This window comes from Diceros bicornis, chromosome 1, assembly GCF_020826845.1.
Source record: "Diceros bicornis minor isolate mBicDic1 chromosome 1, mDicBic1.mat.cur, whole genome shotgun sequence".
Classification (NCBI taxonomy): domain Eukaryota; kingdom Metazoa; phylum Chordata; class Mammalia; order Perissodactyla; family Rhinocerotidae; genus Diceros; species Diceros bicornis.
In genome coordinates this window covers 16,635,404-16,654,005 of record NC_080740.1, presented here as the reverse complement: position 1 = coordinate 16,654,005, position 18,602 = coordinate 16,635,404, and positions in this window count along the sequence as shown.

Below are 18,602 nucleotides of genomic sequence, written 5' to 3'. Positions count from 1 at the left end.
TTCTTAATTTTACATTGTAGATTAGGCTTACCTTTTCTAGGAGTGTTTTAAAGTAGATATTCCACTAGAGTGATAAAATACGTTGATGGTTTTATTTCTACTCTACATGGAAAAACTGGGCGCCTCTAAAACTAAGGAACTATTAACTTGTATAGCTTTCTCTTTCCATTTAAATTATTAAAGGGCATGGATTGTAAATGAACTCCCTATACCTCCAGTATGATCTTGCATTTTGGGCATCTTTTACTTACTGCATAGGGAATACATTACGTGCATACTTCATTCATCCAAAAACTTCTTGAATGAGAACATCGGAAAAGCATATAGTAGATGATCAATAAAAATGTATTTCTTGAATGACTTCAACCTTAAATAAGCCTAGGTCTAGACCATACTGTGGAACTCCTTGTTTTCAAAGGTAGAAAAATGAGTGAGCATCACAGATCAATTGCCCTTTTATTGTGTTAAAGGCAAGGTCCAGTGTGCTGACAAATAACAGACAAAAGACGCTATCCTTGCCCCATAAAACTTAGTGTCTACACCAGCCTAAGAGCCATCGGAGAATAGAGAGGAAACTCATAGGAGACTAGAGGACCACCAAGGTTATTCCCAACCCTGAGATTCTATAGCTTTTTCTTATCTAAAATGCAACAAGGAGCCCAAATTGAAGATTTTTCATGCAGGAGAATGCACGATGGTTAGTAGCTTGGGTTTTGAAGTTAAAATGACCTGTGTCTAAAATATCATTTTACCGTGTAGTAGCCGTGCAATCTTGGGAAAATGGTGTAATCTCGCCAAGCCTCCTTTTCTCATCTGTAAAATGAAGATTTTAATGGTATCTACCTCATAGGTATGAGAATTAATGAGATAATGCTGGAAAATTGCTTAGCATAGTGCTGAGCATATAAGAAACATGCAATAAAACTCTTTTCAAAGAAGTATTTTTGGAAAATTAACTGTCACTGACATAGAAATTTAATTTGCAATTGAGATTGTAGAGGTTTAGGAAATTGCTGCGTTGTACAAAATTGGGAGTTTTATGAAACGGGCTATATTTTGTCCTAATTTAAATAGGCATTCCAGATCAGTTGTGCCAAAAGGAGGGAAAATATTTGCCTACTACTCTTGGACACAGTTATCTATAGATATCAAAAGAGACCTGCTAACTATGGGACCTAGTAGCTACTGCTTCCATTAGGGTGCTTTTATATATCTTCATTGAGGTAAAATATATTTTAAAAGAAAAAAATGTAGCTTTATTCATTTTGCAGTTTTGTAAACATTTTTAAGTTTTTGTAAAAGTTTGATATTATGTACTATGCTATGTATTTATTATTTTAAGCATTCAACTGAAATAGAGATGGGAATTGAAAATTTTGTTTCTTGAATGGGAAAAAGGATTGGACAATGAGAGCCCATCTATTATCACTCCCTAGTTTTAAAAACTCATTTAGGAATCTATATTGTGAGAAGTTGAAATAGCTTGAGTTGGAAACAAAATCTCTTCTCCAAGAATCAGAATTTAAATTGTGGATCCCAGGTGTTAAGATTTACCTATCATATCATCCATCATACAGAATCAACATTTTTCTTCTATTTAATTTCTTCTAGAGACATTTTAGACAATGTTACATTTTTCTAACACACACACCTATACATACACATGCATTTATAAACACAAAACTTTCAAATGTAGGCAGCGACTCCCACTTTCTCTGCATTGATGAAATCTCAATAAAGAGGAGACAAAATGGGGAAGACTAAAATATCATATATTTATAAAAAATTTATAAATCATTCTAAAACTTTACAAAAGTAAGCTATTTTTTTCCTTTGTAAGCATGCTTACTTTTAGTATGGATTAAAAGTGCTGACAGCCAGTCTGGAGGAACAAATTGTGTTTGGCAGTTCTCATTTTCAATTGGCGAAGGGAGACCATTCCTCAATGGTAGGGTCGCCTAAGGGATGCCGAGTTGAGTTCCACCCACAATTATTGAATGCTGACAATGTGCCCTCCTTGTCACATATGCTGGGGACTTAAAAAGGAACCAATGAAATTCAAGGACCTAACACTCCCATGAAGAGCTCTCGATTGAGGGCAGATAGTAGAATATTTGTATTATTTTGAGCAAGTACTCTGTTGCTAATAATAGTCAAAGAGCTAAAGTTTGGGAATGACATTAATTTTTCATCTGTCTAAGAGGATTCAAGGTTATTCCCATAATGATATCATTTGCACACATATATGTGCTGATATGATTTTGAGAAGGGTGATAGAAGTAACAGGTAGACCGAGAACTGCATAGATTCAGCAGCCTGTAGTAAGCAGTCGTTCCTGCTCTACAGCTAACAGTTGTATGCTTAGAGTGTTTTGTAAAATTTTTGAATTTTGATATTACAGTTACTTCCACTGTCTTGTAAATTTTACCCATGAATACATTTTTAATGAACAGAAGGTGAGACTAGATACAATAAGGGTGCTTAGAGTTTTACATATATGCTTTGTTGAGAATGATGCTCTTTATATAAAAATATGTTACAACCTGTACATTCTATATATTCTAATAAAAAATGAATTATATTTATTTATGAATATCCCTTAGTATTACATACTTGTTTATCTTTTTAATGTTGTTTGTTGAGTAGAAGTCTAGAAACTTCAAATTCATATTTAAGAAATGTAGTTTAATGTTAAAGAAAATATATCATTTATTGTTCTCTATGAAACCATTTTTTGAGAGCTTTAAAAGTATGCTATAATTCTCATGCTTTAAAAATAGTTTTTTGAATGCTATACTAATGAAAAAAAGACGGTATTATTTGGTTTATTTTTCTGATTTTCTTTTCTCTTTTTTCCTTCACTTTTTAAATTTTAAACAAATCTAGTTTTGCCGCTGAATCTTATGGTTCTTGGAAGCATCATTCGCCACGCAGAATACAACGGAAAAAAAAAGTTGGGACACAGTGGCCTAGTGGATTTACATTGTAACTTTTCTCCAAATGTGTGATTATCCTATAAACACTATTGCAACAATGCCTGAGATTGATTCAACTTTTGATACTTGGCCAGCTACAGATCTTGCCTCTGTTACTGTGGACCTGTCTATTTTCCAAACCTCAAATTTCCTGATTTTTGTCATATCTGTTTTAGCATATGACAAGATGGCCTACTTCTTTGAGATACTAATATTAGGGTTGAGAAACTCTTTCCAATTATTGACCAGTTCTGTCCAGACAGGGTAAATGAAGACCCTTTCCAAATGCTCTTTGGAAAGAAAGAGATATATTTAATACCTAAGATTTGATTCATCAATTTTTATTTCAGTTGACTGCCTTACAGTCTAAATTCCACATTTACAAGAAACTGAATTAGCATATACAGGATGATTCAAAATAGTAAGATATTCCAGAATTTCTACAAAGAACAGGTGTGTTTTGAAATAATGTGAGCCTAACAGGCCTGAGAAAGCTGAATGTATCTGGTACTAAACAGACCCATAGGAAAATAAAGATATGTTGTTTGCCAACTTTGGTGCCAAAATTGTGAGTTTTAAAAGTTAAGTATCAAGATAGACGTGATAAAACCTTAGAAATTATGTTGTCAAAAGAGGAAAAGTAAGAGAAATAAATGAATCACCTAAATTCTTTTGGTAATTTTTAGTGTATTTAAATGTCTACAATGAATAAACTCAACAAATAGCAATTGTTGTAGGATTCTAGAGTCTTTATAGTGACTCATCTTTATGATTATTGGTATTCTAGCATCAACTCATTAACATTTAAATGATTTGAGTTTGAAAAGTATCTCTTTCCTTTTAACAACTTATGAATTTTGCCACCTCAACTGTAGACAATTTTCAGAACAAATGTAAAATATTTTTGTTTACTGTCCCATGGGTATCATCTTTTGAAAAGAAGTTCAAACCATGAATTCTACAACACTTGGATCAAAACAGAGTAGAGTGTGGTATACTCAACTTTTGTCTCCAAAGGCTGTGCTATTACCCATTAATTCAAGTTCATGTAGATAAATTTTGGGCATTTTATCACTGATAAGCATTGTTTAACACAGTGCAGATGTCTAAGAGAGCTGGATTAGAATTACCTCAGAGTTTCATAATTGTGATGGTTGTTTTTGTGTTAGTCAAATGTATTTTTTGAAAGTTAACTATTAGCCATATTCCTTTTAATTTTTTTACTGAGATATAATTGACTATAACATATTAGTTTCAGGTGTACAACATAATGATTTGATATTTGTACACATTGTGCAATGATCACCACCACGTCTATATCCGTTTTCTTGTCAGCAACAAATAACATAGATAATAGAAAATACAAGTATGCAAAATATAGTTATACTATGTTTGGGAAACATCAGGTGGATTTCTGTTGTTTATTATCTATCCATCTATCTATCTACCTATAAAATTTCTTTTGCATATGATTACCAATAACAGGCCAAGGTTAAAATCTGGCCATGTAAAATCTGCAAGATAAATCATTCTGCATGTGGGAAATCAAAGTGATTTCTTGAGATACAATATATGGGGAGAATTTTGTCAGACCCTAGGCAGCCATTTTACTAGAGTCCTAGGACTCAGATTATAAGAGAAGAAGCTCTGTGCTTTTCAGAAACATTTATATATGGGGAATATGGCAAAGGAAAGCAGACGTAAAGTAAGAAACTAAGGGTTTGAACACTTCAATTCTTCTCTTTAGTTTGTTGCAGTTCCTGAGACTGACTGAGTAAATCTTGAAATTTATCTACTTGCTAAAGCCTATCTATGCCGTCTACCATGTAACTGTGTATCTACCAAAGAAACTTTAAATGTATACAAATACGAGTTAATTGCTGTTGTCTGGACACACAGTATTTCATATAAATACGTAAATGACTTTTCCACATAACTGAAGCATAACTCTATGAGAACTACACTTAAAAATCAACAGTTTGAAGAAAGAATATCTTCAAAGTAAGAAGTGCATCTGGAGCTTCCTAAAAAGAACCCACGGGCCATAATTATCTCCTGCCACCTCACGGTTATGAAATGCTTTGGCTCCTAATACACCAAAGTTTGTAAGAGCCTCAGAAGAGTTTTGCTTCCTCCCTGAGGAGTTCGTAGGGCTATGCTCTGGGGCACTGGTATGTCTGCTTTTATACTTTATTCTGTTTCAACCACACTCTCAATGGTCACTGCTGTCCATGAGCCTACCTTTCAGATGGCTCTCCTGTTGATCTCCTCTCTCCCCTCTACCATAATTTGCATATTCTATACTGCCTTAGACTGAGAATCTTAGCTTAATAGAATTGTCTCAAAATATTGGTTTAAGTAGGCTCCAAGGAAACTTCTGGATATCTATTTCATGATTATAATAGAAGGAATTGTGTTGAGAGAATTGTTGGAACAATTTTATTCTTTCCACTTCTTCCTTGTTTATATCCTATGGGAGAAGGAGTTGATAATATAATTGATTAAAGCACAGGCCATTTATTGGGTCACATTTACAAGTAGGGAGTGTTACTATACCTCTAACGCCATGACCCATCCATATCCATATCCTGTCTCGAGCACTTTTGACTTCCCTGTATTCAACAGATCAAACAGGATTTACTTCCTAGAGACAGACCTGGCTCACTTGTGCTAACTTGTGTGCACTTTCTCTTTCTGTTTCAGCCCTTCTGCATCTGTGACTGGGTAGGTCAACCATGTTGGGTCTGTTTTGAGGGACCCCAAATCCTAGTTTTTGGGGGGAGAAGAGCAGGAATGCTTGTTTAGACCTCATGTCTAACCTTTGCTCTTCATGAGAGAAGTTGTGTAGGTGGTGGGTTGGGTAGTGAAGAGAGAATAGGGGGTCCTTTACAAACTAATAAAGTGTTCATTTCCCATTAAGTTATTGTTCCTTTCATGCATAATTCCTTGGCCAGAAAACACAAAGAGAAAGGATGCAAACCCCTCCCTCATCCCTGATATATTAAACAAGCATTTTGTTTGTAGATTTTTTGGTTTGTATTTTGGCTGGTTGGAGACTTTTGGGATTCTTTTTCGTATTCTTGATAGGTTAAGCTTCTTTTAGTTGAGTTCTGGATATCTGAAGTGTTATTCTAATTGTTTTAAGACAATAAATGATGCTTTAAAATCTAGAGACTTGAACTTTGTTTAAGTCTTATGGAGGGAATGAGTATTAAGTAGAATTAACTTTGTTACCGAGTTTTACCTACTCAAGTAAAATTTTGAGTTAGAGAATCAGTTACAGACTTTCCAGGAAAGCTTAAACCAAATAAATTTCAATGAAATTTCAGGCAAATTACTATTTTCTCTTAGATCTATAAATAGGAAAAATACCTGAGGTCAAAGCTAAAATCTAATTTAGATCACTTGTGTTAAGCTCCATTTAAAAGGTTCATAATTTTTTCATTAAAGAAAAAGCTTTTTTTTTTTTTTTTTCCATTTCATTCTACAAAATACTCTCCTTGTTATGGAGATTTTGGTCTTTGGTCTAATTTGTATAGCCGGAGCCAAATTGAATTGCCATTTTTGAGCCAAACTTGTGATTGACTGAATTGGGCCATTATTACTGGAAAGAGCAAAGAATGTTTTGCTGAAGCACTTGAGGTGTTGAAGACATAATGTCTGCAAGCAAAAAAAAATCAAAATTATTTTTATGTGTAATGATATAACTGGACACTTGTTGTAACTATTTTGATCAGAACCCAAAGAAACAAACACAAACAGCTCACATTTTACTTTGTTAATGTTGTTGAGACATTGCTTAGGACTGGGGCAGGTAGGGCAGGATTTAAGCTGCTGAAACTACAGAGATCTACTTAGCCTAACACACTGTTCTGAGAGACACAGAGGTTCTGTTTTGAATTACTAAGCTATTACTTTTGAATTTCGTGTAGTCAGATATCCCAGAGTTTCCATTTAGCATTTACTAAACCACTTATAGGATTTCCTTCTGGAACTAGCAGAACTCAGCTCTGGCAGGGACCTGATAAAGTTCTAGCCCTGGATGAGAGTGAGAAATAAAATCTCTTTGCAATCCTGTCTTCCAGGGAGGATAGATAAACAAGTCCCACAAAAAATGTATGTCTATTGTATTACTGTCTTCAGGAGGTTGGTTGGTTTTTTTTTTCTGCCCACTGCAGTGCATTTTGAGGACCTCATACCAGCTACTACAAAGTTATGCTGTTCTAAAAATAGAAGACATTTAAAAACTCTAGTAGCTTACATTCAAAATATTAGACTAATTTGAAATTAACTTCAACCATATAAACATCTAAAGAACTCTTGAACAACAGGATTGTATTATTACTATTAGACAATGCTCAAGGTATAGGAGGGCAAACGCATGGTCTGTTCAGCTATGTCTCTAAAATACCTTTGGCTTGAAGTTATTAGCCTATATGGCCAATTCAAATAGCTGGTTGGAGAACTCAAGATGTCAAGACTTACCTCCTGTTGTAGCATTTATTTTGTTTTAGCTTCATGGAATACAATTATTAATAATAGAAATATTCAGAGCTAATGTTTTTTATAAGAGATTTCTATTACACATTTAGTTAGCTTTTAATAAACATGTCATGGAACTACAGAATTTCAGATTTGCAAAGAATTTCAAAATTTACCTACTGAAGTTCTCTCTCTGCTTAAAATAAGACAGCAATGGCTTGTTGCCATTACAATTCCTTAAATTGTAGGCAGAGGTTTGGGAGGGGATCCAGGGGTATGTTTGGAAGGAGTGCACTTTATCTTGCTTTTAGCCTATTGCTTTTTTGGCAATACCTTCCCCAGCCCAACCTAATGAAACTTTAGGGAAATGAGAACTTTTCCTTTTCTTAAAAAACAAAAAAAATGGGAGGACCCCAGTTTTATGTTACCATTGGGCAATTTTACTTTCTCACAACTTTTACACTCCGTCTACTTATACGAATCTACTCTAAATTCTTTGTGCTCCAACTGAGTCCTTTCTGGTCCTTAGAAGAAATAGGGAAAAGCTGCTCACGATCACTGATTCCACAGCGCTCTGTGTACTTGACGACTCTTGGCTCGTGGCTGATCTGCTGTGACAGCAGCAATGTGTGACTCATCAGGGGCTGCCTTTGAGTCAGCAAGTGATAAGACAACTGGCTGTATCTCTAAAAGACTCCTCAAGTCTGATGCTCACACTCACTGGCTTAAGAGCACAAGAATGAACAACAGAGGATGATTTCAGGAGAGGATTTGTCCTCATCTGAGTCTTCAGATTACTTTTGTTTTAATTTGTCTCCCAAACCTCATTTCTACAAGTTTGACCCACTTGCTTCCTGATACATAAAGGTGACTTCTAAGAAGTACTGCATTTACTATAGACGAGAGGCAGTCCCACACGATGAGGGACCTGAGGGATGCCAGGAAGATCCTTCCATCAATATCGAGTCGGCAGAACCAGAAATTCCTTGGGAAGGAACAGAGATTAGTGAAAAGAGCTTTGGAGACATACAGCTCTGGACTTGAATTTCTGCTCTTTCACTTAATAGCTGGTGGGAAAGTGGGAAGGAAAAGGTTAGAGATGATAACAAAGCTGAAGTGCTAAGGACTGAGTGGAGGCACCATATGCCAGCCAGGAAGGCCCTGGGCATATATGTGTGTATATTGGGGAAAGTTGGGTAACATGAGGGGATCATAGAAAAGGTAAGATGAGTTAGCACCAAGGACAGATACTAAATGCTTTCATAATGAGAACAGTAAAATAAGAAGTGAGAAAGAATAGCTAATCTGTTTGTTGGTACTTAAATGCAGTTATTAGATTTATTCATTCTCTCTCTCTAAATATACGTATTCTAAAATTTTTATTATATATATCTATATCTATATATATCTCCTATGAACCTGCTGCATACTAGGTATTGTATCTTTCAGGGTATTTTTACATGGATTATCTCATTCTCTGTCCTCATCAAGTTCTGACAGAGAGAAATTTTATCATGCCGCGGTATGCGGGGTCATAAGAGTCTTCAGGGGACTGTTGTAAGGAGTGATGTCCTAAATCTTGATCCGGCACCTTTCCACGCTACTTTGGGAAGAGTGTAGAACAACAAAGCTTCGATATGTCATGAGTAACACAGGTGAGGGTTATTAGGTACTAGACGGTATAAACGATACAGCCTCATGAATGTTGAAGAAGAAGGTGTCTCCCTCTATCCCTTTTCTGAAATGTCCTGTGCCCTGGAAAAAGAATCTTGCTCTCTTGAGGAAGTTCCAGGGTATCTGTGAGCCCATTTGCAGAATTACATTAGCTGCATGTGTCCCCAGTTGGAGGTTGGGTAGATAATTCTCCTGAACAATTCTGTGAGGCCCACTCTCCTTTCAGGTGGTAAAATCAGGATCTTTTAAAGCACTTCTGTGGACTGATTATAGTATAGGAGTTACAAAGTGAATGAGCATTTACATTTTTAAAACAAGCTATGTAGACAGACACTCAGGAAGGCATTTTTCCAAATGAAGGGGAAATGGAGAAACAAATTTTGAAAAAATATCATCAGAGATATTATCCATTATCATTAAATATAGATACACAATATAGAATGCAATTAATGTTATTTTTGATTCCTGGCAGAACTTGAGACAGTGGTTTGTCTGACTGCTACAGGACATCAGTGAGCGGGTCTGGGACTCATTGGGGAGGTGAAAGAAGGAGCAAAAACTGCCAGCACAACAAATAGAGCCCCTTGGTGCAGACGGTTAATGCACTGTGTCATATTATGGTGGGAACCGTACATCTCTGTGGTCATGAAGAGGCCAGAGGGAAACAGGGCATCCCAGCTAGGATGTCCAAGGACATAAGAGGTTGTGAGTTTTATGAGAGTTCAGTATGGAGCAGTCTTTGCAAGAGAGCCATTAAAACTTTCATTTTAGCATTAACAGGTTCAAACCATAAAGGTTGGTGAAAGCTTTATTTCAAATGCAGTATGGAAAATTTCAGAGCAAATCAAATTTAAGTTAGCAGTATTTATTTAATTTAATTTAGGAACTAAGAAAAATACATCATACATAAGCAAGCCATATAAATCCTCTCTCTAACCCTCTTCAATGGCTTCTCAATGCTCTTAGGAAAAAATCTTACTCTTTGTCATGACCTTTTTACTAGGTCGTGGCCAACTGGTCTTGTTTCTTTTTTTTTTTTTTTAAAGATTTTATTTATTTATTTTTCCCCCAAAGCCCCAGTAGATAGTTGTCTGTCATAGCTGAGCTGCACATCCTTCTAGTTGCTGTATGTGGGACGCGGCCTCAGCAGCGGTGCATCAGTGCGGTCCCGGGATCCAAACCCCGGCCGCCAGCAGCGGAACGTGCGCACTTAACCGCTAAGCCACGGGGCCGGCCCATTTTTTTTAAAGATTTTATTTATTTTCTTGTTTCAACTCTTTAACATGGCAAGCTCCTTCTTGCTTCAGAGGATCATCTTCTCCAATCTCTTTTCAATCTAAGTGCTGCATCATTCTTCAAATTTTAGCTTAAATGTCACCTCTTCAGGGAAGCCTTTCCTGATTAAATCAGACCTTTATTCGCCTCCCCTTCCCCTTCTGTTATTCTTATTTCAGCCCCATATTTTTCCTCCAATACTTTTTACAATTTTCCTTTTTTTGCATTTTTTGGCCTGTCTTCTATACCGTAGTATAAGATCCATGAGGGTCGATTCTGTGTTTTTTTTTCCTCCCACTGTATTTCCCGTGGCTACTAGAGTAACTGGTAAGAAGAGATACTCAATACATATTTGATAAAAAAAAGAATTAAAAATGTCAGTTATTCATATTAAATTTGCAACATTACAAGAATACAGAGCACCCAGGTTCTGAAGTTTCTTCCATTGGATACATTCACAGCAGACATAGGGTTTGAGGAGGCAGGCTAGGCCAAAAATAACGCTCTGGGGACATAGCAATTTGTATGGTTCTGATGTGTTTGTTGAAATGTCTAATAAGGTTATCATCATGAAAACTCTGGGGAAGTTTTGTGAGCTGATTGAAAAAAACAACAACGTATAATGCTACTTTAGGTCCATACCATCTGTTACAATAAATTACTTTAAGTCCAGAAAGGAACTGTGTTTACTTGCTTCTGGTGTCATTTCTCTTTAGTTCCCTGAAACACTGAGAAAATGAGAGGAGCAACACTGTGTGGAAAGCATTCACTCTGGGTCCTAGTTTTGCCTCATACAGTCTTTGCTCCACGTTAACAGGCATCGGCTATACACTGGTGAAGAGAGACAGGATTCTTGGCCTCGCAGAGCTTCTAGTCTCAATTTTTATTGGGATTTTCCTCTTAAGCCTTTATCATTTGCCCAAGGGCATCTACCTGAGCCAAAAAATTCTCCATAAATGACTGTGGTCACTTCCCCATGAATGTCTTTAAGCGTTTTTAGTCTGATATCTCTCCATAGTTTTCTTCAGTGTTTACCCTTGTCATCTTGTTCCAATGCTACACGTTTAGTAAAACTTTAGTGGAAAGTCAGCATTTAGGGGAAAAAAATGAACTTTGAAATAATAAAAATCTTGTTACCAACATTTTTTTTTAATTGGAGAACAAGAATAACTAGTTACGTGAAATTATATTTTGGGAAAAAAATGATTCTGGTATGATTTCCTTGCGTATGTCCCCTTCTCCCCCCACATTGGTGTGAAGCACCCAAATTTAAAAAAAAACAGCATAAATAAAACAAAAGCCACTTTATTTTTTGCATTATAGTATACAGTATATATCCCATAAATTAAACCTCTCAATACCTGTCAATAACATAAAAATCACTCAGTATGAATTTATTTTCATCCTTTATATATAAAAATAGAATACACTGAACATATTATAAGCATCAATTATCATAATGTTTTTAAATTCATAATAGTCTCTAGGAATTTTGAGATATGAACATTTTATTTCTCAGCAATGCACTGATTTTTTTCTATTTATTTATAACAGTGTGTCTGCTTTTCATGGTTTTTCTGCATCTCACCACATGTAATTTCTTATTTTCAATTTATTGCCAATATTGCCTACAAGTGTTCCTCTTTCTACTTCATATTTGCATTTCTAGGCTGTGGTGATTTTTAGATACCAGGTAGCCAATTATGTTCATTGCTCTTAAAGTAAGAGTAAACTTTTGAATTTTTGGGCATAAGATTCTTTTGTGACTGAAGTGTATAAAATTAAAGACATGGATTTTGTGACACTAATTTTGTTTCCTCAAAGTCCTTTTATTTACTTACTTTTTCTGGTAAAAGCTGTATTCTGGACAGTTGAGTTCATTAGTTGGACAAGTTCTATACAGGAAGAACATAACTGGGTTTTAGTTCTCTGCTTGTCTTTGCTTGGATTTTGTTCCTAATCATATGGGCTCAAAATTAGCTCTAATACTTTTATTCATATCTCATATGAATCATTCTAAATAATGTCTGAAAAAAATGGTACATGAAACCAGGAATACGGTCTCCTTAACAGTCTTCCAAAACTAAGCAAATCGTCTTTGCTTTGTATCTTTTTTTGGATGCATGAATAAAAGTAAAAAGAAAAAGGAACCAACCTCAGAACGTCTTCAACAATGTTTTAACGCTACTGAACCCTGAACCGTACAGTTAAAAATGGTTAAGATGGTAAATTTTATCTTATGTGTATTTTACCACAATTAAAAATTTTAAAAAAAGGAAAATAAAAATAAAGGAAAAAGAAAAGGAAGAAAGGAAAATCACTTGAAAGTCGCAATGATTCCACTCTAGGAAACACTCAAAAAAAAAAAAAAAAAAAGGCAGCACATTCCATAGATATGTCAGCATTGCCTCAGGGAAAAAAAAAAAGAAAGAAAAACAGAACTAATAATAAAAGTGACATGCAAGCAAGACAACTCTAATTATTTAATTACAGAATTTAGAATAATGCTGTTACTACATTATTCTGAGTAGCTATCAAGACAGTAGCAATTATTTAACCACAGTGTCCAGAATCACATTATTATGGTCTTTCAATGATGTTGGAAGTTTGTAAGATCCTGTACAATACATAAAATGTTAGAAAAATAAATAAGAACTTCTTTATCCTACAGGTTTGGTGGGAGAATAACATAATTCAAGTTTGAAAGAAGAGAAGAAAGTCGTTGGAAGAAGAAAGGGTGAGATTTTATTGCATAACACTTAATTGCTGCTAATAGGCGCATTAATGTTATAATAAAGAAAGTTTTTAAAAAGTAAAATGACAATTAAATATAGAATTGAGAACAACTTTTGCAATAGAGTTTGGGTGTCATCAAAATAAAAAATTTGCCCTCCAACATTAAATCCTTGTTTTTTTACTTTTTAATTTTAAGTATTTCCAGACTCACAAAACTCTTGCAAAAATGGTATTAAAAGTTCCTTCACCCATCTTCACCATATATTAACATCTGACATAATAATAGTACAGTATTCAAAGTCTGGGAATTAACACTAATATGTTTCTACTAACCAATCTACAGGCCTTATTCCAATTTCTCCAATTTTCCTACTAATGTTCATTGTCTGGTCTAAGATGCAATCCTGAATCCCCAAATTGCATTTAGTTTTCATGTCTCCTTAGTATCTTCTAGTTGGGGCATTTCCTGTATTTTAATTTTTCATTTTGTAGAATAAATCTATCTCAGTTTGAGTTTGTCTGATGTTCTCTCATGGTCAAGTTTGTATTATGCATTTTTGCCAAAAATTGTAGAGAAGAGATTTGTGTCCTTCTCAGTGCATCATATTAGAAGATACTCTTTAACTTCTGACACCATAAAATGTCTCAAACTTATATTGTGTTTTCCCCCAGCTCAGCCCCGGTTACTTTTCTTGGAGAGTGGTATTTATAAACCAAAATCTGGATGTTCAGCATGTTCATTACTACTGGATACTCTTTCTTCTAGACACTCCTAGTGGACAGAACTAGAAGAGACATACACACACGCACACACACATAGGTTTGTATGTATGTATTATATATGCATACATATGCAGACGCCTGCACACCTACATACACATACGTTTATATCTGTTTCTATATCTATCTGTATTAAAAACAACTACAACAGAGTTTATATTGATACATCCAATTCTAATCCAAACCAACCAGGTCCATTCTAGCCTTTTCCCTTACCTTATTTGTAAATCCTTTCTCTGACAATGAGATAGCTGGCTCTCATACCCAAAATGTATTTAATTATTTGCTAAATTCTAGACTACACGCAAAAGTAGTTCAACAATTGTTAATCTATACTGCTCTGAAAAACAAATTTATTACTTAGAGTACAATACTTGTGTTTGCTCTCATAGTATACAGGAAAGTACTATTTTCCATGGATACTGTGGTTAGTTATCCCAACTTCAATAAATTTAATACATTGTTTCATATCAGATAGAAAAATTGTGTTTTGAGAAAGAAGAACACAATGTGACTGATGATCATTTATATGAAAAACAGAGTGAATGCATCTGGGTGCCTGGGGCTATAGCAACACTCAGTACTTATTCTTTTATATTTTATTTGGTTTTTAATTTTTTCATCTACTATAGTGTCTATATTAGATACCTTTTTGACAAAAGCCCCCTAGTATTCAATTTAAACTGTAGTAGCCAAAAGAATATTTTCTTCTTATTTTTTATTTTGATTCATGTAATTTACAAAAGAGGTTTTAAAGATTAATTTGGAGAACTATGGAAGAAAGCAAGAACACAATTTATGTATTCATTTTTAACATCTGCTTTTTTCTGATTATGAAAGTAATAAATGCTCATTGTATGAGACTGATAAAGAAAAACATTATAAGAGCTAGTAAAAACCATTTATTATGTCATTATCTAGAGATAACCACTGTTAAAATCCCAATGCGTGTCCTTCACTTTTATATATAGGTATGTGAATAGCTATATGTATGGTTTTTAATTATGCTTTTTTCACTTTTTATTACATTATAAGCAATTTCCTTGTTACTAAATATTCTTCAAAAACTTAATTTTCAGTGGCTGAATATTATTCCATCAAATTCCATAATTTATCTAGCTATTCTCCTAATGTTGGGGATTTAGCCAGTTCCCAATTTTTGTGCCATCCTAGATTGGATGGTCTAGGATGGCCTTGGTCACATATCTGCTGCTTTAGCTGGGACAGCTGGGGTCTCTCCCCATATGGTCTCTCATCTCTCAATGAGGCTATCCTGGCTTATGTACACAATGTCAGAGGATTCCTGTCTGTTCATGACAGTCCCTTTAAATTTCTCCTGTGAGGCCTATCAAAGATTAGGCAGAAATAAATGCTTAAATTGGTTGGTGGTCAGTCTGTTTATGGAATTGTTCCATTTCAGTTGTTTTAAGACTTTGCAGTGTATAAAAATCACCTTTGGATCTTCTTAGGAAAAATTCTGATATGTGAGCTTCAGGTCCAGAGTTTCTGATTCAGTAGATTGCAGTGGGGTCTAAGAATCTTATTCAAAATAAGTACTCTTAGGCTATTCTGATGCAAGTAGGCCAGATTTTGAGAAAACTATTCCAGGTTATGACTCAGAGTATTACAAAAGCATAAGGGAAATTCATGAAATACATATGGATGATAGATATAGAGATTTAAAATTTGGTATCCTGACTTGAAAAGAATAGGGTGTGTTCGTTGCATGCTTTTATTAAGAAAATCCGTTTCCTTTCTCTTCTCTTGTTGTTGTTGGCATTTCCATAGCTGTAAAACAGGCCAGCCTGGAAAGCCTAAGATCCAGAGACTGGAAGTGGTTTAGAGTTGAGTGAAATCCAGGAGACAAAACTCAAGAGCAAGACCAGAGGTCTGTTTGTTATTTTGGGGAAGTGCATATGGATTATAAAACCAGGAAATCATTCAAAAATCAAAATACAAACAAACAAGCAAACAGACTCATATGGATGAAAGTACTATTAACCAGGGACTAAATAGGATTCCAGATGTGGCACACAGAAATAAGAGGGAAAGAATAGGTGATGGATGGTGACCTAAGCATTAAGAATGCTAGATTAAGAAGGGTTGCAGGTGGATGTTAGGAATGCACTTAATGCGGTATGAGGATTCAGGGTCAGAAAATCCAATAATTTGTGGAATGTGGTATAAGGTTGGAGAGAGTTGTCCAGTTCTGGAATGCCAAGGTCAGAGTAGAATTAGAAGTAAGAAGGCTTCTTAGGTCTGATCCAGCAAATTATGGCCATAGAAATTTTTAAATCCTCCTCTCCTAGGACCAAAGGCTGACTTCCAGGATTAGAGGGGAATGGGAAACAAAATCGTCAGGAAGGACATTCCCTGGGATATTTCTCTGTTTTGTTCCAGGTGTATAACTCTAATCACGTAAGATATTAAATCAGCCAGACATCACCTTTTCTTCTTTAGTCACTTCTCTCCACCCTTCCCCCGACGTCAAGCAGGAACAGTCAATCGTTTTATTTCTGTTGTGGCCAGTATTTCTATTTATATTAAAGTATGGCCACTTTTCAACCACTGGACTCTTCATTTCTTGAAGCAGGAGATTTATTTATCTTACTTCTCCATTGGACGACACAGTGCCTTGAACATAGGAGGTGTTTAACAAATGCTTTAGAAATATGGGAAAGAAGAGATTAGTTAATTTGAATAAGGGAACTTTAAGCTTTTTTTTTTTTTTTGTGAGGAGGATTGGCATAGATATTTTGTACGTGGGACGCCACCACGGCATGACCTGATGGGCGGTGTGTAGGGCTGAGCCCGGCGTCTGAACCCAGGAACCTGCAGACCCATGGACCTGTGAACCCACGAATCCTGGACCACTGTATTGGAGTGCACGAACTTAACCACTACGTCACTGGGCTGGCCCCCAAGGGAACTCTAAGCTTTTGAGGCTGAGATCTCAAAAGACTCAGGACTTAAAGGAAGATACTCAAAATGTATGAAATACTTGGTTAATCTCTTTAGTAATGCACCTGTTCAAGTCTTTTGCCCATTTTTAAACTGGATTGTCTATCTTTTTTTTATTGATTTGTATTTATATATGCTGGTAAAGTCCCTTGTCAGATATATGTATTGCCAATATACTCTCTCACCCTGTGACTTGTTTTTTTTCAATCTCCAGACATAAAAGAATTATATCGTATGATTCTGTTTTATGAAGTTCAAAAAGCCGACAAAACTTACCTATTGTAATAGAAGTCAGAATAGGGCTTACCTTTGGTCGGGGTGGAGGGGGGGTGATAATGACTGGGAAGGCGTGAGAAGCGGCTTCTGTAGTGTTAGTAATATTCTACACTTTGATCTAGATGGAGGTTCCATAGGCATATACTTTTCAAAAATTAGTCAAGCTGTGCATTTAAGATTTGTATACTTTATGTTGTATCTCAATAAAAAGTAAAAGTAAAAAAAGAAATTAAACGCATGAAAGAGCCTTTTAAAACAAAACCTGCTTTTAGTCACTGTCAAAGGTGGGAAGCTCGTTTAAATGAGGAAAAAATACAGACTTCTGTCATTGTCAGTGTGATCCAGCTCAGCCCATGCACACTTGGACACTTCACAAATACTCTCTATGTAGTACCCTGGCATAAGTGTGGCCCCAAATTAACCAGTCATTTTGGATAATTTCAGTGTATTAACCATCGTCATCTCTCACCATTCAGATTTACCACGTGGGGATATTTAAGTCGTCTATTGAGAGGATCACATCAGCCAAGAGGACTGTGCTTGTTGGATTCTGGCTCATTTGGCCTCTTGAGGCATATCATAAATCCTATGGTATAAGTAAATTTTCAGTCATTAAACTACTTCCAATTAGCACGCTGCAGGGAAATTTTTTTTTTCCCGTCTTACTTAAAATTGGGTTTAAATCTCTCTAGTATTTATTATGTCCAACTTGTGGTCCCAAATGGAAATGTTCTATCATCTTTACTACAACAGTCTGTAGAACTCTTTGCCTAAATGGAGGATCTGGTTAGATTTTTTTTCTGGGAGACTGCCCTCCTGTTTATTTAAAAGGAGGGAGATGCATAACGTTTTAAAGTGATCATCATTTTTTTCTTATGTGGTCCCTATATATACCCTTACACAATACTAAACTACTGTCTAAGATTTTTCATTCTAATTTTAAAGAGTTGCAAAGGATATAATTTCTAGTTTATTGTAAATATCAACATTGTAAGCTAAACCACAGCATCATGCTTTTTAACAGTGTCCAATGGAACCTAAAGACTACAATGATATCCAACCAACATCATCCTTTGAGTAAAATAAACAACTGCCTTCAAAGTTGCAGATTTTTCTTTTTGAACTCATACCGCCATCCCATTTTCCCCAAAGGATTTAACCTAATATAATACATATTTATGCTTGAAAAATCCTTTATTGTGTACCTTATCTTAATTCTTGGCAACAAAAATATATTAATTGAAATTAAAGTCTCTATTTCCTCTGACCATAAAGCTATAAACGTTAAAATTTTTTTCAGATTGAATTGCCATTACAACCATTATGAGTGCAAACCAATATGCAAATTTATTTGCACATTGAAAAAGTAATTATTAAAATTTAAAGGTTTTTTTTTTTCCTTTGGTTTGACAGGCATCACATAATCATGAACGTATATTAATT